We start from the raw sequence: 25,664 nt of genomic DNA, 5'->3' as shown, positions 1-25,664 counted from the left end.
AACATGGCCTTCTCATAACTTCACTGTAATTTAATCCTGACACTCTGTATATCCAATTCATTATAATAACTATTCATTAAAAATTTGTACTAACCCCTACTCTCTCTTCTGTTTCCTTTTCCGGTGTCCTATTGGTGGTGGCTTGTGCAACCACCATCTACCCAAAGCACCATGATGTTCCAACAATGATGGATGGATTAAAAGCCAGAAGTCTGTATAACCATCAGCATCAAGTGACTCCGTGAGAACCCTAACTACAAAGAGGACTATTTCATTTATGTTAGGTAGAATGCCCAAAGGGGACTGGGCGGTCTCGTGGCCTGGAACCCCTACAGATTTTATTTTTTTCTCCAGCCTTCTGGAGTTTTTTTTTTGTTTTTTCTGTCCACCCTGGCCATCGGACCTTACTCCTTTTTATGTTAACTAAGGTTGTCTTATTTTAATTTCTTATTTGTCTTTTATTCTTCTTTTCTTCATTATGTAAAGCACTTTGAGCTACTTTTTGTATGAAAATGTGCTATATAAATAAATGTTGTTGTTGTTGCATAATACCTGCTTTAATGCATTTCATCATGAAAATGATATAAAGTATTTATCTTAGCATTCTAAATTTTCAGAGAGCAGAAGTGAATGTATTCTGTGCAGCGATAGCTGCCTGAGCTTCCTCTTAGTGTAGAGGAAGTCAGTTTAAGAAGCGCGTAGCAGTTAACAACTGGGTCGGGGAACACTTAACACATAGCATTTAATGTGCTACAATAGTTATGACAGGGTTTGAGAAAGTCTAGTAAATTAAACATTAAATTTTAGGATGAAGTTTAGTTTACGACATTCTACTATAATGACAAAATAAACTGAGAATAAAGTGAAAATGCCGAGAATAACGTCAACATGTCGACTTTATTCTCGACATATAGTTTTTTTTTTCTTCACCATGGCCCTAATACGCTTCCGTAGGGCTATACCACAAATAGCATTATAAATGCAAGTTGCAGTTTTATTATTTATGTATACTGTATAGCTTAGCTTGAAGCAAGGCCCATATTAATGTAATTTGCCTTAATGATGGTTCAGTTGGTAAAGATGTCATCACCAAGTTGCACTTGTTTTATTTTATTTTTATTTGGTGAATATTGTGTAATGCACCTAGGCTTGTAGTATTATTACTGGAAGTTGCACTATTATTTAATTTTATTGTTATGATTTATTAGTTTAAATATTATGCAGTTTAATGATGGTAAAAAGTTGTTTAAAAAGTCACTTTAACGTGTCAGTGGACAGAGATTGTTAACATTAACAGAAAGTGTAATTTGTTTACAAAAAATATTTACTATTTATTCCTTTTCTAAGACATTGTTCAGTGCAATACAACTTTTGACAAGCACCTCTGGATATTTTCCTAAGTCTAAATGCCTCTTTGGATGGTTGAAAATATGTTGTCAAAATTTTAGTTTAAGTTGTTTGCAAACTTTGTTCAATAAAGAAGTTCTATATTTTGACTGCATCTGTCATGCAATGTGATTCCTTCTCTTCATTTGTGCCACCCCCTTGAAAACTATCACTTTTTGGGGCCATGCAAACCTGTATTAATACTTGTGTGCACATTAAAATATTTTTTTGTACAATGTACAATTCTCATGACAGTGGAATAGGCTATTCTTAGCCAGTCTTCTGCAGTAATTGCAGTGGAAAATGTGGTTAACATCCACTCATGCATGGGAAAAAAAAATACAGTTGAATATTGTGAAACCAATATAATTTTGAAAAATACCATGATACAGAATTTTGGTCATACCGCCCAGCACTAGCATAGGTTTTACCTTTCTTGATGATGAAAGGCTCTCTTCCCATCATCTTGGCTTAAGCAGAACTAAATATGCCACAGCCTGGCAGGAAGTGAGTTTGGGCATTTAGGGAGGGGTAAAAGCATACAGTTGGAAAAAGGTACACTGGATTTTTAGTAGAAGACAAACTAGGTATCCTTACCAAATGAAATGTGGCACAGTAATAGTTTTATCTCAATTACTCCATTTTCATAATCATTGCAAGCCAAAATCATAATTAAAATTAATTTAATTGCCAAGCTCTATGTCACAGTAATATTTAATTTCTCCTTAACCCATTCTATCATACCAACATATTTTAAAAAAATCCACCATTGTCCCTGTACCTAAGAAAGCAATTCTAACTTGTCTGAATGAATATGATCCAGATGCACTAACACCTACAGCAATTAACTACTTTGAGAGGATAGTCAAAAAAAAAAAAAAATGCTCTTCTATGCCAAAAGTGCTGGATCCATTAAAGTTTGCATCTCCCTGCAGTAGATGCACAAAGATGCCATCACCTTGATTCTTCATACAGTACTGCTCAAGTTGACAACAGGAGAGAAAAATTAAGCGCGAGTAATATTTTTAGACTATAGGTCTACATTAAACACAATAATCTCCTCTACACTCATCATCAACCTCAGGAATTTAGGTCTAAGCACTTCACTGTGCAGCTGGATTTCAAACTTTGACAGGTTGACCCCAAGTGGGTGGCCACATCTGATCATCCCTCACTCTCAACACAGACACTCCACAAAGATGTGTTCAGAGTCTACTGTTGTGATCCCTACACACGACTGTACATGACTAACATCTGTCAAGTTTGCTGAATACACAGCTATGGTAGGCCAGATATCTAAAAAGAATGAGCAAGCTTACCTCGATGAAATGCACAGTCTGTCACACTGGTATCAGGACAACTATCTACTCCTAAATGTAAGCAAGACAAAAGAGACAATTTTGGACTTTGGGACAAAACAGCAGAGGCACTACCACCCCTTCAGTATTACCAGCACTCAGGTGGAGAGAGTGGAAAGTTTCACCTGCCTTGGTGTCCACATCACAGACAACCTATCCTGATCAAAACACAATGACACCTTGGGAAAGGAGGCATGACAACGTCTTTACCACAAGCACCTCAGGGATTTCAGGCTGTTCTCCCAATTAATAACAAACTTCTACACATCCACCACTGAAAGTGCTGGCAGAAAGTATTACTGCATGGTTTGGGAACAGCATGCAGCAGGACTGCAAGGCAACGGAGAGTGGTGGAGTCAGCTAAATCATCACTGGGTGTGTAATCCCTAACTTTGAGGGCACCGACACCGAGCAATGTCAAATCAGAGCAAAGAAAATCATCAGTAATAAAAGCCATTCCCATCAGTAGCTTCTTTTCGTTACTGCAGTCAGGTAAATGCTACCGCTGCCTAAAATCCAGTTCATAGAGACTAAGGAAAATCTTTTTTTGACAGAAAATATGCATCTTGAATAAGGAAAATGTCTAGAATTACAAAATGCCCTATTCTTAACTCTCTTACATTGTTATTTAATTATGATTAATTCTCACATATTTAAAATTATTAATGATTTTTGATATTTATCAAGTAATATATTATTTCTATTGTCCTTTTACATTCTTCCCTAAGGCACAGTCATTATAGTTGAGCAACTAAACATTTCACTACATACTGTACGGTATGGAAGCAAAGGTCTTCAATAATCATGTATCTTAAAATAGTTTTTTTATTCCTAAGCTTTTAACAACCTACCAGGTGTAATCATCAGAGGAAAATGATTAGACATACAGGAATCAAAGGCAATATATAGCAAATGAGAGGTGGGGTGGGGCTTGCATGGTGTTGGTCATAAAATCTTTTGTATTATTTAGGTGTCCTTCATTTTAAGCCTGCATATAGTGGGTTCACATCCAAATGTTTGTTAATGGCATTTTTATTTGTGAAGCATGATTCAACCAGCTCTCTGGCACTTTTAGTATTAGCCCTGAATTTTACGTGCACCGTGTCCTAGTTAACCAACACCCTCTAAACCCCACCTTATTGATCCACCCCCTTTGTCAAATAAATCCACTTGCTGTTAACTTTAGTGTCTATACTACTGTACCCTCAATTAAAAGTGCACTGCTTTCCAAACAAGCAGCCCTGGATTACTAAGCAGCTAAAAAGTCACCTGAATAAGAAGACATTTCTAATCTGGTGACAAACACCCCAAAGGGCAAACAGTGAATTCTAAACAAAACAGCTGAAAAAGAAGGGAGGGAAGCTTTCACTGCTAAAAGAAGAAACAAACTCAGAATAACAAAGGAGGCATGGAATGGATTTTTCATAATTACTGGACTTAACAATCCAAGACTCGGATGCTAGATGGGAATGTGGACAAGATTAATGCCTGGAAGTATTTTTTTTTTCCCCCCTTCCTTCCTTTCACTACCACCTTCTTCTATTAACCAGTCCCACAAACCATCCCTACTATATCAACAACTAATACCACATTAAGTGTTTATGTAGTATGGCCAGTGATGAGTCCACCTCTGATCATCAGTATGGGCTGGTCACTGCCGATGACCAAGTGAGGAGACAGACACAGAGACTACCATAGGAAACGCAGCAGGACCTGATGGAGTCAATCCTCGAAATTTCAAGGTCCATGCAGATGTACCTTATGGTGTTTTTGACCCATGTTCAGTGCATCACTAGGGCTGCAAAAAGTACCGCTGCTGTGGAAAACATCCAGCATTGTTCCAGTTCCAAAAAGGCAGGCAACGTTTCATTAATGACTTGAGTAAAATATTAAGACCTTTGACAGGCTAGTCCTGGACTATGAGTCCTCTTGTGAAAGACCACTTGGACCCAAGGCAGTTTGGGTTTTGGTCATTGATTCGAGCAGAAGATGCAATTATCTATCTGCTCCACAAGGCTTACTCCCGTTTGGAAAAGCTGGCAGCACTTTGAGGATTATGGGCTGTCGTTGTTTTTTTTTTTTTTTTTTTTTTATTTCTCCAGTACTGTAAATATCATCCAGCCATTCCTGATAAAGGATATGCAGGTGGATGAGCCTACGGTGTCCTGTATGATGAACTATCAGGCAGACCGCAGTTTGTGTCCTTTTCTCTTCACTCTGTACCCCTTGGACTATAACAGCAGGGCATATCACTTGCAGATATTCCCTGAGAATTTTATACTAATGGGATATATTGACAAGGGAGGATGAGACAGAGTCTAGGGGTTAGGTGGAAAACTTTGTTTTGTGGTGTAAAAGTCTTAAAGGAAGCGATTATTGAATTTCAATGCACCAAAGAACCTCCAGGTCTGGTCTCTACTCAGGGAGGAGTGGATGTGGAGGTGATCCACTGCTAAAAATACTTGGGGAAGTCCACATCAAAACAAAAAAACTATTTAAGAAAGGGAAAAGCACTTCTTTAATGGGAATAGTAACATCCTTTGCATGTATTTCAACATCCAATATGCTAAGACAACAAAATTAACTGAATTAAAAATGAAATCACAATATGGCCAAGTGTGATTACTACATCACAGGAGATTTATATATACACACTAAATACTACATATAACACCAATACATTGCATAAACTCCATTCATAAGTAAAATTCTTTTTTTCAGGAATTTCCAAAGGTGCCAAAAGGTGTTATATATATATATATTTTTTTTTTTAATAAAGAAATATTATATATATATATATACTGCGGTGGGTTGGCACCCTGCCCGGGATTGGTTCCTGCCTTGTGCCCTGTGTTGGCTGGGATTGGCTCCAGCAGACCCCCGTGACCCTGTGTTCGGATTCAGCGGGTTGGAAAATGGATGGATGGATAGATATATATATATATATATATATATATATATATATATATATATATATATATATATATATATATATATATATACGTAGTCCAAATCAAACTCCAAAATTTGTGAGCCGCGTGAAAGCTGGAATTTTTTTAATATTCTTCCATTTTCTAATGTTAAAAATGATGCGATACCACATTTTATGTTAGTCTTCTGACTGAAAAAATCACTTAAATGTCAATAGGCATACGGAGACAGTAGCATTTAGAGAGATTTAGAAAAAATAAACTACATCACAACATAGAAAACTTCTCACAGCTACGTAAAAGGTCATTGAGACTTGCACATAGCTAAAAGGAGTAGTGCTAAATGAGCACGGAAAGTTAGGTGGAAATCCTCACATACACATGCAAATCCAGTCGTGTCCTTTCTTCAATGTGTGTCTTCATTAACTTTTGTATCATTAATATTAAAATAACTATCTTACATGGCAGAAAATAAAAAAAATGCAAATACTATTTCCCATTATGTTTATTAATTATTATCAAAGAATTACAATATTGTATTAAAATTGAAAATTAAGCTCCAATACTTACTGAAAAAAATCAACAATTTTAGAATATCTACAGTACATAACATAGGATTCTTTTTGAACAGTGAGACCGATCAAGACAATTTCTGAGCTGTAAACTTAAAAATGTAACAAAAAGTTTTAATTCCTGGAATGTGAACATGAACTGTGACCTTTACTCCACAAAATAACATGAATGTGGTCTTGTTTATTTTAAGTGTAAAATGTATAAAATAATTCATTGCACTGGCTGGTTGTCAAGGAGCAGCTTTCTGCTTTATACAGTACAATCTACTACATACTCTAAGCATATGTGGAGCTCAAGTTAGAAATGACCAATCAGAACTCTCCTTAATCATTTTGCAATTTATTAATGGACTTAATTCTTTATTGAATGAAGAGATACATTTAAAAAAAAAAAAAAAAACCTGATAACTAAGCAACAATATGAAATGTTAAAATGTTTATTATACTGTATTGCAGTTCAAATTGCAGTATGTGCTAAAATAATCACAACTTTGATTTTTCTTTTTACCAAATCATGCTGCCCTGCCTTCTTCAATATTACTCCTTGTCATCTCATTTCTAGCATAACTAACAGGACAGTACTTTTCGGCCTCCTCTCACCAAAGGTAATGCAAGTGTTACTAAGGGCAGAAACTGTCCAGTTGCTGTTCAGAAGAACATTATTTAGGAATATAAATTTAGCAGTTATGTGTATTAATGTTGCTATAGTTAACACATGTGTATCTTTATACCCCTGTTCATTTAAAATTACATTTTACCAATGCAGGGTGCGTTGATTCCTTGTTCAAATTTTGCAATCAAGTTAAAAAACAAAATCAGATCAATGAGATTTTACACAAAAAAGGGAGATAACACCAAATTGACCTGACTAATCATGTACAGGAGCATTCTTTCTATATTAAATAAATTATTAAGGACAATTACAATATGCTCATTCAAGGCAACACTCAATAGCCACTTACAGTAAAATCATGTAGAAACACAGCAGATAATTGATAATTATATAACCACAATTGATAAACTGAAAACAGTCAATGAAATACCAAATCTGTAAAGTCTGTGAATCCCTTGGTCCACGTTATCACCAGTGCCTAAACCAGAGTAGCTAGTATTACAAACACTTTTGATAACCGATTCTATATTTGCCTTCTTTAATTTGAATTGGAAAATGATTATAAATAAAAGGTTTATTAAGATACATCTAATTGTGTACACATTTTTGGAACACCAGGAATTAGCAATGTCAAAACCTAAATTCAGATTTTTTTTAGAAACATTTAAGAGAAAATTAGCATACCAATTAAGCCTTTTCTAAAAACTAATAGAAAATATAGCTTCCTAATAATACTCAAAGAAAAATTACACTAATGTATCTAAATTACCAGAATATCGCAATTAAAAATGTAAAGTCAAACTGCAATAATGGCTAACAGGTACAATTCCAGATATTACTAACACACAAAACAAAAAGTTAATATTAAGTTCGGGCCACATAAAACTGTCCAACAGTACTTAAAACTGCAAAAGCAACCTGACCCTAAATCATGTCTCACTTTCATTTATAATACTTTATGGCACATATTCAATGGGAAAACTGAGCAATGAGCAAAGTGAACATAGATAAGTAGATTTTCGTTTGTTCTGGCTTTGGCCTACAAAAAACACAAATGTTGCCATCTTAACATTTCCAAAAATATCATTCAGACATTAGGCAAAGTGATTTCTAAAAAAATTGGTACTTTCTATATGTATTGCCACTAGTCGGCTGGTGTTACGATCACAGTTTCTTCTAAAATAGGAAGAAAATTATTGATGTTTTTGATAAAAATAAATATTTAGGCAAAGTGCATCACTGAAGTATTACTGGATTCCGAAACTCTGTACTCCTCACTGACCAAAAGAGGATTTATAATGGTGGTTAGGCATTTCCTTTAAATGTATAAAAAGAGGAACAAGACAAAAAAAGAAAACCAGCTAATGCTCACTTTAACATTAAATGTAAGGCCCTGTCCTGTCGCATTACACTCTTTCTATGAAAGGTAATTATTTAAAGCAGAAATTGATAGTACATTTTAAATGTTAACATTTACATTTAGTAGTACTTTCTGTGTAACTATACCTCAGACTGTGATTTTTCTCCCCCTGTGCTCTCACAGATCATTCTTGAACTGTTCCATTGTCAATTTTACTGTGTGGTACCTTCAGGTTATAGTTATTTGTTTTGATCTTTACATTGTTCAGTAAATACATTCAAATATTTTATCACCATCTACATTACTGGTATTTTTGGCATTTCTATCATGACATCTTAAAGGCTATAGAGCAGAAATGGTGTGTCTTTAACCTTATTTTCTTTTCAGTGTGGAAATAATTTTTGACCTTTTTTAAATTTTTTCATTACTGTATTACACACACTATTACTATCTTGATGTAAAGATATGGCAAAACTACATTGTTAAAATTCACACAATTGGAGTTAACGCCACCAAGAGTGGAAAGGCTACAGTTGGATTTAAAAACATTCCCGAAGAAAACACTCATGTTCTCCAAAAGAAACAGATCTAGAAACTGTAGATGTGTACTGAAAGAAGCAACAAGGAATATTACTAATCCAGCATGTTAACAACAATTTTTTGCTATCAGTAAGAAACAATTCTCTGATCACATAAGAAGGGTGCAATTATAACAAAACATTTTAACTAAACTATGTCTTTTATTGATATCTGGTGACCAAAATTCCAAAGAAAAAAAACTGCCAAATATTTCACATCTGTGAAAACAATATACCGTATAAGTATGTGGAAGAAAACAAGCTATTTGTGCTTTGTATATGATAAGAATATTTTACAAAATTTGCAGCATACATTGTCACACACGGTATTAATGTTTAAACTGTCAAAAAACAAAGTAGGATTACCAATTACAAACTAAATAAGTGTATACTCACATTTAAAAGTTTGAAATTACCTAAAAATGTTCATATTTTTGATAGAAACTGATACCCTTTTATAATCAAGATACCATTAGGACGATTTAAAATACAGTTATAACATTACTAGTGTTGCTAATGGGTTTTACTGCCTGAAATGACGTTTTTTTAAATTATTCACATATGACTGCAAAGTCCCATTTTCAGCAGTGTCCCAATTGGTAAACTCGTTCAGCATATTCTTAGTCATGTTTAAATGCTAACTGGTTATTAGTGAAACTTTTGTAATTGCATTTGAGTACTTAAATCCGTTATTCTGTTCAATATAACAAGTAAATTGTCTTTCCTTGGATTACAAGATAAGAACATTCTCAAAAGTTCTGTTCTGGGTTCAAAAATGGACCAAATGAAACAGCTTTCTCAAAAAAACACGTTATACTTTTTGATAGAATGAGAGCTAATCCGTGAGACAGACTGCAAAAAAACTGAAGATTTCAAACAAATGTGTCAATTACTGTCTTGAGTGAAGAGTTCAAACTGGATCTAACCAAGTCAGAAAAAAAAGAGGAAGGCCCAGATGCACAACTGCATAAGGCGAGAAGTACATCAGTGTCTGTAGTTCGGGAAGCACTCAGTGGCATCTTCCTTAAATGCACGCCAAAAAACAGCGTCATCTGCAATAGTGAAATTACAAAAGTTTCATTAATAGCCAATCACCATTTAAACGTGTTCAAGGAAAGCTAAGGGAGTATAGGATTAGGACAATGAAGGAACTGCTGCTAAAAATAGGGAATTGCAGTCATGTACGAATAATAAATTATTACAAACATTACTAATGTATATTGGCTGTACTTTTAAATCAATTTAATTGTATCTTGATTAAAAGGGCATCAATTTATATCAAAACACATGAAACTGTAAGTGATTCCAAACTTTTGCATCCTAAATTTATTTAGTTTCACACTTTGCTAAAACTGCCATCTGCCCCCTTTCATTATACATAATAATAATCGTACTACTCAAAACGTTTGAGTTGGTTCAATTGCAAAAAAACAAGCTATTATTAGCCCAAGTCTCAACATTGCGATTACATCTAGTAAAATGGCTGTATTTTCAACGAACAATCTATGATTTGACAATGTCGAAAATGTTTACCTAGTAAGTGCAGACTGTAATTTTACTGTTTTAAAATATTCGTCAATGCCAAATAATCGGAAACACTAAATTACTAGATTTCCGTGATCTAGCTCAGCAAGTAATTGTTAGAGCCTTATTTTTTTTTTGCCAAAATTTACAGTCAGTTCGTAGCATTCATTATCACTTGTTGACCCAGATTGCGGAAAACCTGCACAGCGAAGTGTTTTTTTTTTTTCGACTTTTTCCTTTCTTTTCACAGTTTCCGGTATTGCTGCCTGGGTATAATAATAACAACGAATTAAAACCTTATTCAAATAACTATGCTAATTCAAAAAATAAAGGAGATGAACAATAACCCTTATCATGTTACAGCAACAGTAAGATAGTTTCCTAATTGCACCTGAAGAAAGAAACACTTAAGTTGACAACTGCTCACTGTTTAACAGGTCTTTCCTTCTGGATTTCCCTCACCTTCACACACTAGACTTCTTCTGTGCCGATTTCTTGTTCGCTTAATCGTGTTCAACCTAATGTGGCTCTTGTTGAGAAGTTAACCAATCACTGACCGCAAACATATTCCTTTGCCCGCCCTTCAAGTAAAATAACGCTTTCTAATTGGAAGGTAAACCCGTGACGGTTATTTAAGTTGTCGCAATAGGATAGTGGCATTTTCCACTCGGAAGCATAACAGTAGTGTTTTGTGCAAACAGGTTGACAGTCGCCGCAGTAAAAGTAAGAATGTAAATTGTAGTGTGCATTACGTGACGCATCTAACGGTTTCCAAATAATGATTAGTAATAATTTATACTTTAATTATTTTTGTTACGAACATCGTCACATGATTGCCTATCTATTGGTCTAACTAAAGACGATGGTCCCCTTTGCATCTGTGGCGCAGTGTTTAGTACTGCAGTTTCCTGGGCAGCTGTGTAAGACTGAACCACCGCTTGTTGCTTGCAGCCTGTTTGTAGCTTTCTTACGATTCTTAGGTTTTCTTCCCACATTATGAAAATGTGCGTGTCGATTCTAAATTGGTTCCTGCAGGAGTGAGCCCTTGTTAAGGATTAAATTCTACAGTATGCCCACTGCTGTCCTGACAGGAGTAAGAAAGGTTAGGGAATAGTATGCTACATGCTAACATGTATTGATCAAAAGTAAGTAACAGAAAGAATGAATATAAAACAAATCGTTATAGGAAATGTGTTTTTTTAAATATGCCGTTTGAAGTTTGTTTTGCTTTTTAGCAGTTTATTCAATTAAAAGCATTGTTAAAACCACATTCAATAAAATGGAGAAAATGGGTCCTTGCCATCCTAAACTCAATAAACAAGTTACAGCAAAAGCAAAGCCATGAATTAATGTTGGGGTTCATGGATCATAATTCTGTCTATGATTAATCAGTTGAAACTGTCATGAAGTATATTTCAGAGGGGATTCAAAACCGCAATATGCAAAGTGGTAACCACAGTTTCCAAACACTTTAATGAAACAAAGCATACACTAAACAGAAATTGATTGATGACATTTGTTAAAATTACTTTCTTAATAATGCCATGGATCTGTATAGCCTGTAGCGGCATTCTCCCCTTATACCCTATTTTAAATTGAATATAAATGTGAACTAGGAAACTGTATTATTTTAGGTATGTGGTTTGGTTATTTGTATTTTATATATTATGAAAGCTATTTTATCTGTTGTGGCGGATGGCCTGAGCCCTTACCTGGCCGGGACATCCTGAATGTGGAAGGACCTAGGGAGAGAGTGTTTTCAAGACCATTGCTCCTCCGGACCGGTAGAGGGCAGCCCCCTTGGCTTGCAGCGGTGCCACAGGTTGTGAGTATGGAAACTCTGCCCTGCTTGGGCCCGTGACCACCGCCAGGGGGCACCTACACTTTTACAGAGCCCTATTTGGCTGCACTTGTACCACACCCGGAAGTGCTGCCGGAAGAAGCTTGTTGGGCGCCTGGACTCCTTCTGGGTGCCCTATAATGGGAGCCAGTTACCAGAGTCGGGAGGAAGAGGACAAAGCCTGAGGAGAAGTGGAGGCGGAAGGACTGGGATTGAGCTTTACTGTGTATGCTGGATTTATGTAAATAAACCTGGTGTTGTGTGCAAAACCCATCTCTCTGCCTGTCTGTGTCGGGTTGGGGTGGCTGTACGTGCCCTGGGCTTCACACTGTGTATCACCATAAACATAAATATACCCTTTACATAAGAATGTAAAAAAATCACTTACTATTTATATATAACAATGCCTTTTAAACAGCAATTATTTTATCCTAATAATTAGCTTGTTTTTAATGTTGTGTTTATAAGAATTACTTTGAATTCTGTTTTCTTCCTGTTTAATTTGCTGTTGCTCTACAAATTCTGTGCATATTTCTATGACTTCAATAATAAATTGCGCTTGGCAAACAGCTGTTTATAAACTTTATTCAGAGCCTAAATTGAGATAATACCCAAGGTATTTTGCAACTGCAGAAAATACAACTGTATATAGAGGATGGAGCAGCACGGTTCCAGGAATGCAGAAGGTGTGGTTTTTGAAATCTTCCCTACATTATTCTGAAAGTACACCTGATATCTTTTATAATTTTGCAACCATGTGAGGACCTGGGGCAAGCCGAGTTTGTACCACAGTTTTAATTATGTCCCCTTTGCAGTGTTCTCCCCAGAAATTTTTTCCAGCCAGGTGGCATAAAAAAGTAGCTGGATGGGGCAAGATGGGGAAATTTGGTGGTGGGGAAAATTAAATGTGCACTATTTTTATTAGTTAATTATTATTAATTAAATTCCAATGCTCAATATGACTTCCTTTTTTAAGGTTTGACACTTGTGCCAGAATATTTTTATTAAATTTAAGAAGTACACAATTAAGGATCCTACAACCCTAACAAAAATTTTAAATAACAATTGTTATGACATAAACCACGAGGCACAAATATTGTCACTGTTGGGAAGAAAAGTGAAAACAATGAAAAAAAAGTATGGGAAACCTATTCAGTTAAATTTTTATTCTTCTTTTCTTCCTAGAGGCCCAGTTGTCTGCAGCTTTCCCATAATCAAAGTCCCCAGGATCTGGGCCCTCCAAGGAGATCCAAGCATGAGATTATTTAGCGTGCTTTGATTCATGCAATTTCTCAAACATGTCTTGATCCTTTTAAGGGCAAAAAAAACCCCTTTCACATTCAGCTGTGTTCACTGGGATCACTAGCCCAATATGAGCTAGTTTGGCTAAATTTGGAAACGACTCTTTGAGCTCTGATGTCATTGCCATTTTTAGTAAAATCTGTTTTGGACTGAAGTCTTTGTATGATTGACTTCTGATCATTTTTGACGCAACTGTCCATTCTTGCCTGCTACTTTCATATTTTAAAATTGGAGGGCTACCATTTTTGGAGTAATGATTGAAAAGAATTTCAGCAGACTCACTTGAATCGCGAGTTTCTGCATTGAAAACTTTTGAAAAGCTGGAAATAATTGGCGTGTCAGGGAATTTTGCATCTAGGTGCTTGACAACTGTCTCTAGGTATTTATCATATATTGCAGTTTTGAATGACATTACATCACTCTGTGTATAAGCAATGCAGAGATCTGGCCATTCTCCTGCCAGACAATGATGAAGGCCTTGAAAATATCCCCCAGGAGTGTCTTTCAAATCCATGCTTTTGATGATTTTGTTGCGAGCAAAATTGGCTCAATTTGGGTAAGATTGACATCTTGCCTTTGCCATGCCTTAGATAAGTTGGACAACAAAGGTAATACATCCGAAAGCGTCATCAGAGAGGAAACAAAATTTTTATGTTTTAAAACATCTGCTTATTCCTTCAGCTGTGATGTCATTTCGTTCAGTGGCTTCTTTTTCCAGCACAGCTATGACACTCATCATACACTGTCGTAGTGACTGTACTGCAGTGTCATGAGACAGCCATCTAGTGTCAATGGCCATTTTCAGCTTTATCTGGGGAATGTTCAGAATATTTTGGATTTTCGTTAAACCAGCCATCCTAACTGAAGAATTTTGGAAGAAATAGAACAGCTGCCTTAAGATGTTATTCAGTTTTGTTAAATAAGGTACAGCAGCTGCTGCTTGGGCACTTGCAAGGGCCAATTGGTGGTTTACACAGTGGCAGTTGACCAAGAGTCCAGATATTTTATCTTTAAGCAGTTTTGCCACACCTTTCTGTTTCCCAATCATAACATCCACTCCAACTGACACTAGTCCAACCAGATTAGCAGTTTTCAAGCCTGAGTGTCCATAGTCTCACTCAGTGTGTTGATTAAAGTCTCCACTTTGCTATCAATCATATTGCGGGTTGATTCTGACCTCTTTAGTGACCTGGCAAACATATGTGATGTAAATAATTAATTGTTTTACAACTGAGATGTCTGTGGTTTCATCACACAGAATACTGAAATAATTTTCTGCGTGTATATTTTTCAGTATGTTAGACTTTATTTCTGATGCTAAGACATCCAGCAGCTCTTGCATTATTGTTTCAGAGGTGTAATGTGCATTTTTACCAATATTGAGATGTTGTAAAAAGGAACAACCCATTTCTTTTCAGTGTTCCAACAGCTTTTCAAACAACGTTGTAAAGGCAACTCATTTTTTGCCAACCAATACATGGATCTTAAAGCTCCCACAAAGACATCTCTCTGTAAGTTATTTAACACAGATAAAGATCTTTCAAGTTGACTGATTCCAGTTTGCTCTAGTACATGCTTTCCTAAAAGGTCAGTGGAAGACTCAATATATGTTTTACTTTTTTCATAGTCCAGCAAGCTTTCTTTTAGAATTCTTGTGCATGGCACATTTACCCAAGGTAACTCCCTCCTTGGGGGGTGTTTGTTTGAATAATTCATGCACAATGAGCACGTCATACCATTTTCTTTGACCATTAGCCAATCAAAATCTTTAAACCATTGTTTGTTTATGACAAATAAGTGGTGGTCAGATTTATCAATTGGCAGAGTGTGTGCTGAAGAGATTTCTCATGATGGACCAGCTTCTGCAATGTCTTTGTCTGAAATTGCCACATCAGGAGTTGACGCTCCACCTTCATTAGTTTGTGGTGTCTCTTTTCTGAAATAACTGAGCAGTGTTGTTTTCTGAAAACTTTTTTTACTTATGTTGGTGAAAAGTACCTATGAATAAGACTTTTGAGTGGGAAAGTGGGAGCCTGTTGGATATTCAATGCACACTTGCACTACGGCAGGGCAAGATATGAACAAAAAAAGGAATGGCAGATGGGTCACTTTAACAAAACCCTCAGCAATTAATGACAAGACTTTTGCTCAGGACACAGTGTGTGCTGCAAGGGTTTGTGCACACTTTTTGCAATATAGACACAGGTTCAAATTTGAGCAAATATAAGAACAGCAGATGGTGTCACTTTAACAAAACCCTCAATTTGAGCAAATATAAAAATGGCAGAGGGAGTCACTTTAACAGGAACCACAGTGAGTGCTACAAGGATTTTTGCACACAGAACACAGGCTGGTTCCACTAGTCTTTTTTTATTTTATAATTTATACCAACTCTGCATACAATGTAATCCTGAATGCTAATAGAAGGTGTTATAGGTTTGTAACACCTTCTATTAACATATCACAGCATTCCTCCTTTTGCCTGCTCACCTCCACATCCTCTTTGCTTGTGAACTGCAGCTCCGCCCCCACTATTAGCATGTACAGCCCCTTCTCGCCGCCCACCTCCCCATACCACTTGCTACTGTATTAAGCCTCTCCGCCCCCACTATTACCATGTACAGCCCCCTCTTGCCCCCCCACCTCCCCATACTCTTTGCTTGTGAACTTCGCTCCGCCTTGTCCCCGCTATTAGCTTATTCAGCACCCAGTGATCGGCAACATCCCGTCCCACCTCTCCCCTTGCCACTTGCGATCCTGCTTCTAAAATATTTTCCCACCCATCCGCTCATTTCTTGCCATCTCTGCAGATCATTAGATCTAGATAGATAGATAGATAGATAGATAGATAGATAGATAGATAGATAGATAGATAGATAGATAGATAGATAGATAGATAGATACTTTATTAATCCCAATGGGAAATTCACATTCTCCAGCAGCAGCATACTGATACAATAAATAATATTAAATTAAAGATTGATAATAATGCAGGTGAAAAACAGACAATAACTTTGTATACTGTTAAATGTTAACGTTTACCCCCCCGGGTGGAATTGAAGAGTCACATAGTTTGGGGGAGGAACGATCTCCTCAATCTGTCAGTGGAATCTGCCTGTGCCTGTAGATCTGTGGCTGTCATCTCACAATGTTAATGCGAAATGACAGCCGGGCGCTCACCTAAATTAGCCGGGCAGAGCACCCGGCTAAAAGACGCTAGGAAGAACACTGCCTTTGATAAATGAGAGCCAGCCAGGGGAGAAGAGCCAAAGGTGCCACTTGGTTACCATCTGTAGTTGTCCTCAGGCCAGTGGTGGGCAGAGTACATCCTGCCAAAGATCAGGCATGCTTTTTCTGGTTTAAAGCAACTGACTGAAGATCAAGAAAGGGGCTCTGATAATTGAACAACAAGAACTATAACAGTGGGTCCAAACAGGAGACAGTGCCTTGGTTACAGCATCAGCTATCGTATTGAATTGCATATTTTATGATAAGCAAAGAGGAAGGAAGGACTAGTGCTGTTAGTAGGTTATGTAACAAGGGACTTTTTTTTATGGGGCATCCTGAGGAGACCCTAAAGCCTCTTTCTTTTGTATTCACAAGGGGGCACCTTTGAACCCCAAACCACAGACACAATATCACCCAACACAGTCCCAGATTCAAATAATAAGATTTCGTCACCACCTCCGGGTTGGGAACACATTACTGCCTCAAGTGGAGGAGTTCAAGTATCTCGGGGTCTTGTTCACGAGTGAGGGAAGAATGGAGCGGGAGGTTGACAGACAGATCGGTGCGGCATCCGCGGTAATGTGGGCTCTGCAGCGGTCCATCGTAGTGAAGAAAGAGCTGAGCCAAAAGGCGAGGCTGTCGATTTACCAATCGATGTACGTTCCTATCCTCACCTATGGCCACGAGCTTTCGGGTAGTGACCGAAAGAGCAAGATCGCAGATACAAGAGGCCAAAATTAGTTTTCTCTGCAGGGTGGCTGGATTTTCCCTTAGAGATAGGGTGAGGACTCGAAGTAGAGTCGCTGCTCCTCCGCATTGAGAGGAGCCAGTTGAGGTGGTTCGGGCATCTGGTCAGGATGCCCCCTGGATGCCTCCCTAGGGGGGTGTTCTGGGCATGTCCCACTGGGAGAAGGCCATGGGTAGGACCCAGGATATGGTTGAGGGATTATATCTACCAGCTGGCCTGAGAATGCCTCAGGGTCCCCCCAGAGGAGCTGGAGGAGGTGGCCAGGGAGAGGGAGGTCTGGGCTTCCCTGCTTAGGCTGATGCCCCCGCAACCCGACTTTGAATAAGCGGTGGACAATGGATGGATGAATGGTCACCAACATGTTTTCTAGTGAACACAGCCCAAATACACAATTATGGAATACAAGATTATTTTTTCTTTCTTGCCTTCCTCCAAGTAAATGTCACTTGCTACATCCTGATTCTGACTAACTGAAGAGATGCAACAGGATCCTTTTAAACTGAACCTGAGAATGTTTCCAGTGTCACAGCAGTGGCCATTCGGAACACTTCTGGGTGTTATGAAAACCAGAGCAGTCTTTTCCCAACAGCAGACTCTTTCGGCACCCAAGGACACCAAAAGGGCTTCTCTTTTAAACTCCAATTCGCCTGCAACCCTGTGGAAGTCCTAACTCAGACCAACCTGGAGGAACATTGGCACCTATCGTGTGGGTGAATGAACTGCCTCGGACATCCTCGTTTGCCTGGGCCATCCATTAGTATTTTACCCTGCCTGAGATAAAGATCACCAACCATCCTAGCAGGTTTGCAGCTTCTTTCATGCTGTCCTTCCATTGTGGCCTCCCTGCCGGATAATGGTTCACTCACCATCCCAGCTGAGATGCCAGTCCATTTGCCTTGGCATCTGCATAGCCCCTCCCGCAGCTGAGCTTTATAGGCCACAATGTCAAGGCCCACTAGGGGGTAGGTCCACTGCAAAGATGGTTTTACATAGTCCTTCCCTGTTGCCCGTCCTCTGCTAGGAGGAAAAAGAACACAATCAACAGGCACTGAAACCTATGTCCCTAGGGATTATCTCACAGGACAGTGCCTCCATCTGTGCCCTGTTCTCTGGTACTCATAACAACGCTCTCTGCTTTCTGAATATTTTTTCCCTTCACTTTAATGAGAAGGGGGAACTTCGAATTGCCATTTTGCTCTGATTTGCAATGAATTAATATAGTAGGTAAAGTCCCTTGACCATGTGAGCTTGACAGGGCATCTAGGTTTGCTGTTTCTCAACTGTTGGGTTTGCCTTTACTCCTAAGCAGACTCCCTGTTTTCCTTTGTGGCCTTGAGATGGCTTGGGTCCCCGTAAGGGTTAAAGCATGGCTCTTTACCATCTGTGTGGCCTCTAATATACCAACATCACTTAATTTTGCTGGAGCCAGTACTTGGTTCCTTTCAGGTGTATTAAGGACCCTTTCGCACTCTCTCCCTTTTTCTCTTCCTAGTCGTACCTCATTAGTCTGTGTAGCCGCCTCTAAGACTTGAGTTTTTTGATGTGGAAATCTTTGTTACTGTGAGTACAGTTGCTGGAAAGACTACTATTTGGTTCCCTTTAGCTATTTCAGGGACCAATTTACATTGTGTTCCCATATGATGTACCATACAAGGTTTGCTGACCTATAAAGCCAAATCGACTCCCGGCAGCAGACCTAGTCACAGATGTAAATATATATATATAAATATACATAAATATCTGTTGGCTGCTTTAATAGGTGCTCCCGTTGTAACTCAGTCTCTTTTCCTGTAGCCTCCAGGGTATTTAGGACCGATCGTAATATTTGCACTGGCTCAAGGAGTTCCTCCACTGCCCATAAGTCAATTTATCATTCGGGTTGGTTCATCTGCCCCTGGCTGAAATTCTGGGGACTTCTGGAGTCATTAAGAGTGCATTGCTCTCGCGCATACTCAGTTGGGTTTTCCTTGGCATTATGGGAAAATGTTTGTACGACTAGAGCCTGTCGGCGTTTCTGAGTCACTTTCCAGTGAGTTTGAGCCCGCAACGGTATGTACCTTACTGTTGTCCTCTTTGAGGCAAGCTTTGTTGAAGAGACTATACAGCATCCCTCCAGTGAGGTACTCCTCCTGTGGCCAGCCATCTTTATAAATGTCTTGGCTCTCCTCATATGATGTAAATTCCTATGAACACCGATCTTTTTGCCAGTCACCATTTTTCTTGGTTGTTCTTCTGCCCATTTTAATGTGGAAAGTGTCAATGCCGGGTGTATTGGATCTTAGAGGTCTGAGTTTGGTTACAAAATATATTTTCTAAATAAAAAACAGGTTCCTACTTCAGGCATCCACATTTGCCAAGTCCATCCATTAGTATTTCACTCTGACTGAGATAAGGATCACCAACCATCCCAGCAGGTTTGCAGCTCCTTTCATGCTGTCTTTTCATTATGGCCTCCTGGCTGGGTAATGGTTCACCATCCATCCCAGTTCAGATGCCAGTCCAGTCACCTTGGTATTTACACTTTCTAAAGCAAGTCAAAATAAAAAGAACATACACAAACATTAGCCAATAACTTTAACCTCAGGAAAATGAAAAGAGGGACCATCCATAAAAAAGAAAAATCAGGATTAGAGATTGGGGTTTATGGTGTATAATTAATGTATGAACAAAGAGTGGGAAATCATGCTATTACAGTAGGAGGAATGAGTATGACATGATTATAGGTAGAACTGTATTGAATGATAATGAAAGGGTAAGACTGGGCACAAAGAAGGAGAAGTGTAGCTGGGGAGCCTCTTCTTGTACTTAATCCATTCTTCTCTGCTTTGGCTTCCCACACTTTCTCTTCACCTGTACTTCCATTTTCCTCTCATTTTTTCCCACATACTCATTGTCTGTCCTCATCACATGTCTATACCACTTCAACCTGCTTTCTTGCACTTTCTTAGATATCTCTAACATTTTTATTGTACCTCTGATTGTCTCATTTCTTATTCTGACCTTCTGTTTGTAAATCCATACATCCATCAAAATATATTCTCATTTCTACCACATCTAACTTCTTCTCCTACACTCCCTTTACTGCCCATGTTTCAGTTCCATAAATCATTGCTTGTCTTATCACTGTCTTAAAAACTTTACCTTTCAATTACAAAATATTCCTGATACCTTCTTCTAATTGTTCCATCCACACTGCAGTCTATGGGTTAATTTGGGACTCCAGTTCCCAGTGCTGCTCTTGGATTTTCTTCATTCAACAGCTTTTCAAAGTGCCTCATCCATCTATTCTTGATCCAACCAAGTTCATTTAAGACTACACCTTGCTCATCTTTCATCTGCTTATCTGACTAAAATCCTACCCAGCCATTTTACTAGTCTTTACTATTCCAAAAATCATTCTCTCTCCCTTTTTGTCTCCAATTTGTCATACACCTTGTCCAAGCTTGTGCCTTGGTTCTTCCACTACCTTCTTTGCCTCCTTCTTTGTCTGCCTATACTTTTTCCTGTTTTCTTCCTTCCCTGATTGGTACCATTCCTTCTTTGTCTCCTTCTTATCCTGCATCTCTCTGTTCTACTACCATGTCTCTTTTCACAAGTGGGTGCCTTCCTGTTGTTCTTCCTAAACTCTCTTCAGCCACTAGTAATACAACTTTGCTGATCTTCTACCTCCATTCCTCCACACTCTCAAATGACTGCACTTTATTTAAAACTTTCTCCCTAAACCTGTCATTAAGGCCTCCCTCTTTTAATCTCTACCACTTTATCCTTAATGCTGCTTTTGCTCTAGTTTTATTCTACTGCTGATTCTGATCTCCCAGTCTATATCCATCACTTCATGCTGCACTGTTGCACTTTCCCCATTTATAACCCTACAATTCTTTATCTCTTTTAAATGAAAGCTTCTACAGTTTAGGAACTATATCTGGCTTTGCCTTCCTTCACTACTGTAAGTGACAAGCTGATTTATGTTCTTTTGAAAAATGTGTTAACTATAACCCAATCAGATGCCATGGCAAAATCTACTATCTTCTCTCCCTTTCCATTTCTCTCCTCTACTCCCCACCCTTCATATGCCCTCTCTGTCATCTCTCTGCTCTTTCCCACATGCCCATTTGGATCACCACCAATAATAACCTTTTCTTCCTCTTGTACTACTCTAACCTCTTCATCCATTTGTGCCCAGAAAATGAGGAAGAGGGCTCTTCCTCTCAGCCTTCTTGAAGCATATTCACAAATGTTGTTAACTACAGTCCCACCAAGGCCCCATTTGACACTCAACACCCTATCACTTCTCCTATTCACACTAACAATACTATCTTTTAGTTCTTTGGATACTACTATACCTTCACCACTTCTTCTTTGCTCACTTGCACCACTGTACAACAACTTAAAGTCTCCTCCTAATTCTCTTGCCTTATTCCCCCTTCCATATAGTTTCCTGTACACACAACATTCTCACTTTCCTCCTTTCCATCTAATCTGCCGACTCTCTTCCTTTCCCAGTCATTGTCCCAACATTCCAAGTCCCCACTCTTACCTTTAACTTACCCCTTTCTTTCCACTCCCCTATCTTCTTCTTGTTCTGGACCAACTTCTTTAGCCAAGCTCAACCTTGGCCCAGTAGCCCTAACTCACTTCCCACAGGCATCAGGTGAGGCATTTGTGTGTCACCTATGGGATATTATGTAGCATGATCGAAAGCTGATTGGTTTGATTCCATCATTAAGGTTTTGGCTAAAGTTTTACAGCTGGATGTCCTTCCTGACACTAACCCTTTGTATTCACCCAGACTTGGGACTGGCACCAAGTTGGTCTGTTTAAGCAGCGCTACTTAAATAGAGTACAAATCCCAGAAACCCAAGTGGTACTGCGTCAATGAGCAGCTTTGGTGGTTGCCACAAGAGTCACTGGATTAAAGATGAGGGCACTAATTTTAAAAGTGAACCATTAGAAACCAAAAGGAATGCATTCACTGGTGGCTGTTGGTTTTAACACTTCTTTGCACCACTGGATTACAATTACAGCCATCTGATTACAGTTTTTATTCTTGATTTGTGCCCACTTGTTTGTGTGATCTTCACTTACATCCTGGTAGGACAAAGCTTTACATAACTTTTAGGAGGCTGTTCACTGGGGATTTTTATTTCATAACTACACCATCATCATCTGCACCTGTGAAGTTGGACAGTGTTGTGTTTATCCTTTATTGTTCTCTGCTTAGTGTTTTGTTGGGTTTATTTGTATCTGTAGTATTAATCATTTTTGTTGCTTATAATTGCATGGGAAAAGAAAACAAATTGCTTGAAACTGCCCCCCTGTTAAGCTAGTACACCCTGACTTCATTTGTACCAGTCAGTACATTTTGGATTAGAAAATGAGATCATATATAACATTTCACTTTGTACTTTGTTCTGTGATAGCAGTTTACATATGTGAAGTCTTATTTCTTATACCTTTCAATATGTTTAACTAGTTTGGGACTTTACACAATACTTAATTCAGAGGTGTGTTTCTGGAGTATCTAATTTATTTAAAGCTGATTGGTGAAAATGAAAATATATTGAAATGTGTTATGTAAATTAACCTAACTCATAAAGAAAGCTTTTATGTTAGCTTTTTCAGTCTGCCATGATGCTTTAACAAAAGCACAAGCAGGCACCAGCTACAGGTGCAAATAGAGGACAGCAATGTTTGAATTTCATATATAATGTTGGCTCAAGATTCTTCTTTATTTCGTATTTTCCACAAAAACTACCATTATTATACACATAAATGTAATATAATAAGTTTAATTTTGTAAAAAGGTACAGTTCACTAAGGAGCTGTGGTACTATGCACTTTGTCTGGGGAATGCCATGCATCTTCGCCTCACCAGCCAGTCTAACACATGTTTGCTTGTGCAATGATCATTCTATCTCATGTTTCTCACAACTTTGTTTGCTCCTTATTTAGTGCAATAGACTTAGAATATACAGTAAACATGGGCCCATAACCCACACAAGTGATAACTGTGTAAGTTGAGCAGACATTTTCAAAGCAACCTAAATTCTTTAAAATCAGTGTTTACAAGGAAAATATTAAGTTAACAAATGATTCAAAGAAAAAATTAGAAGAAAATTAAAAGAAGTGTTGCATGTGGTTTGGTTAAAATAAAATGTAGCTGGTGCAAAGTAAACTGACTTGATAAGTTTTTACTGCAGGATGCCAATTGAGTGTTACAGGTGGAGCCAACAGTCAATGAATAACAGCCAGAATTAAACAAATTAGGGTCTTTTTTTCTCCATTACAAAAGCAGCAAAATCATAATAATGATCATGTAATTGGAACTAAAATTACCTGATGTAAACAAGGAAAATAAAATGGTAGCAAAAAAACAGCTTTGTAAATTCAAAATACAATATGAAACTAACATCAGAAAATTATTAAAGCCCATAAATAGGCAAGAACCTAAGTATACAAGTGCCAAATACTGCAATAATGACTTGAATAGCTTCCTGCACTTTTTATCTGAATGTACAAGTATACCTCAAACCTTAATCAGACAACATAATGAGGTAACTCTATGATCTGGGTACTTTTTACATTTTTTTCTGGCGTTTTCTGTAACCTTTCCAGATGGTGTAGTGAGACATTTATCTCCAGGTATTATTATGAGAATAGAATAGATTACCAGGAGATTCACATGTTTGGCTAAATGTAGTGAGAGACAGAAAACAACAACAACAGCAACAACAACATTTATTTGTATAGCATGTTAATATATAAATGATGTCGCTCAAAGTGCTTTACAAGATGAAGAAAGACAAAAGAAAAAATATAAAAATTCGGCAACACTAATTAACAAAGAATAAAGTAAGGTCAGATGGCTAGGGAGGACAGAAAAAACAAAATAAAGTCCAGAGGGCTGGAGAAAAAAACAACAAAATCTGCAGGGGTTCCAAGGCCACAAGACCACCCAGCCCCCACTAGGCATTCTACCTAACATAAATTATCTAAATCAGTCCTTAAGGTTTTCAGGCTTCACGTGGAAGAATTAGACGATGATGGTCATGTGGACCTCTGGCCTTCAATCCATCAATGTAGGGACAGCATGGTGCTTTGATCAGGAGGTGGTGACGCAGATCGCCACCACAGAAAACTGGAAAAAGAACAGCAGAGAAAATAGGGGTTAGTATGGATTTTGGAGCTATGAAAAAAAAAGATAATTGAATACATATACAGAATATCAACTAAATTGAAGCTTTGAAAAAGCCATGTTAAAGTAATGGGTTTTTAGCAGTTTTTTTAAAGGAGTCAAAGCCAGGATACTGGAGACTGAGCAAGTAAGATATACGGGCAAACTTCAGAATCAAAAGTCCAGGGCACAAAGGGCATTCAAAAGCCAAAATAAAACCTAGCACTTGGCATACTTGTTTAGAAACTAACTACTGTAAAGTTTTTGTTTATTCAATACTAAACCACAGAAATGCAGATGTCTTTATACCGTCACTGCTGTATTTCCTTGGATGAACCCTGGCTGTAGTTCAGAATCCGGTTTAATGTCTTTTTTGTTCATTGTTGAGTTTTGTTTGTTTTTTAGCATTGTTTTGTTTACATTAATATTGTTGACTATTTAGTTTCTATGTGTTAATGTATCTTGTGTTATGTACCATGTGTTTTATAGGTGGTTCCCCAAGATCTGAGACCACCTGCCGTTCAACGCAATGGACAGAGGGCAGTCCCTCATTCAAATGTGCTTGGAAGTTGGTGAGTGTACTTATGTTTTTTTCTGTGCCTTGATAATTAACTTTATCCCTGTAAGCTACCATAATAATGCAACATTGTTAACACTCTGCTATAACTTTGATATATTAGTAAAATAAGCCCAGACAAAAATATATACAGTATATATGTGTATATTGTATGATATTTATTACTTATATAGCATTGCATACAACAGTGTCTAAATGCCAGCATGTACAGTAGCTGAAAGAAATATAACTAATATATTTAATTCTGAAACTGAAACACCGTAATCAAGAAGTCATTTTTTATGTATGTTATTTTTCTTCATTCTTGTATGAATTGTTTTGCTTTGAAATTCACTAAAACTATAAAAAGGTATCATATTTGGACTATGGAATTTCTTGCGCATAGTTGATACTCAATGCTTGAACCTTTCCAGTAGCTGCAAGGTTTTGGAAACAATGAAGAAATGCAGCTATTTTGTTGATAATCTGACTAGC

At 37.7% G+C, this 25,664-nt stretch overlaps 2 protein-coding genes across 9 annotated transcripts in view; both read right to left on the bottom strand.

Moving 5' to 3' along the window:
• The window catches only part of LOC114668041 (inositol hexakisphosphate and diphosphoinositol-pentakisphosphate kinase 2-like), a 300,171-nt gene extending 289,327 nt beyond the window's left edge, over window positions 1–10,844 (bottom strand). For 6 of the 8 annotated variants that reach the window (XM_028823642.2, XM_028823634.2, XM_028823636.2 and 3 more), the window contains exon 1: window positions 10,749–10,827. The gene's annotated coding sequence lies outside the window, so the exon portion shown is untranslated. Of the gene's footprint in view, window positions 1–10,712 lie in introns of all 8 variants that reach the window. The other 2 variants (XM_051920820.1, XM_051920821.1) reach the window with 2 other exon arrangements.
• LOC114667240 (EGF-like repeat and discoidin I-like domain-containing protein 3) overlaps window positions 1–25,664 on the bottom strand; it is a 742,682-nt gene that overhangs the window by 169,971 nt on the left and 547,047 nt on the right. The window lies entirely within an intron of this gene.

This window comes from Erpetoichthys calabaricus, chromosome 17, assembly GCF_900747795.2.
Source record: "Erpetoichthys calabaricus chromosome 17, fErpCal1.3, whole genome shotgun sequence".
Taxonomy (NCBI): domain Eukaryota; kingdom Metazoa; phylum Chordata; class Cladistia; order Polypteriformes; family Polypteridae; genus Erpetoichthys; species Erpetoichthys calabaricus.
Note: the sequence above shows the minus strand (reverse complement) of the source record. Positions and strands in the feature narration are given on the sequence as shown.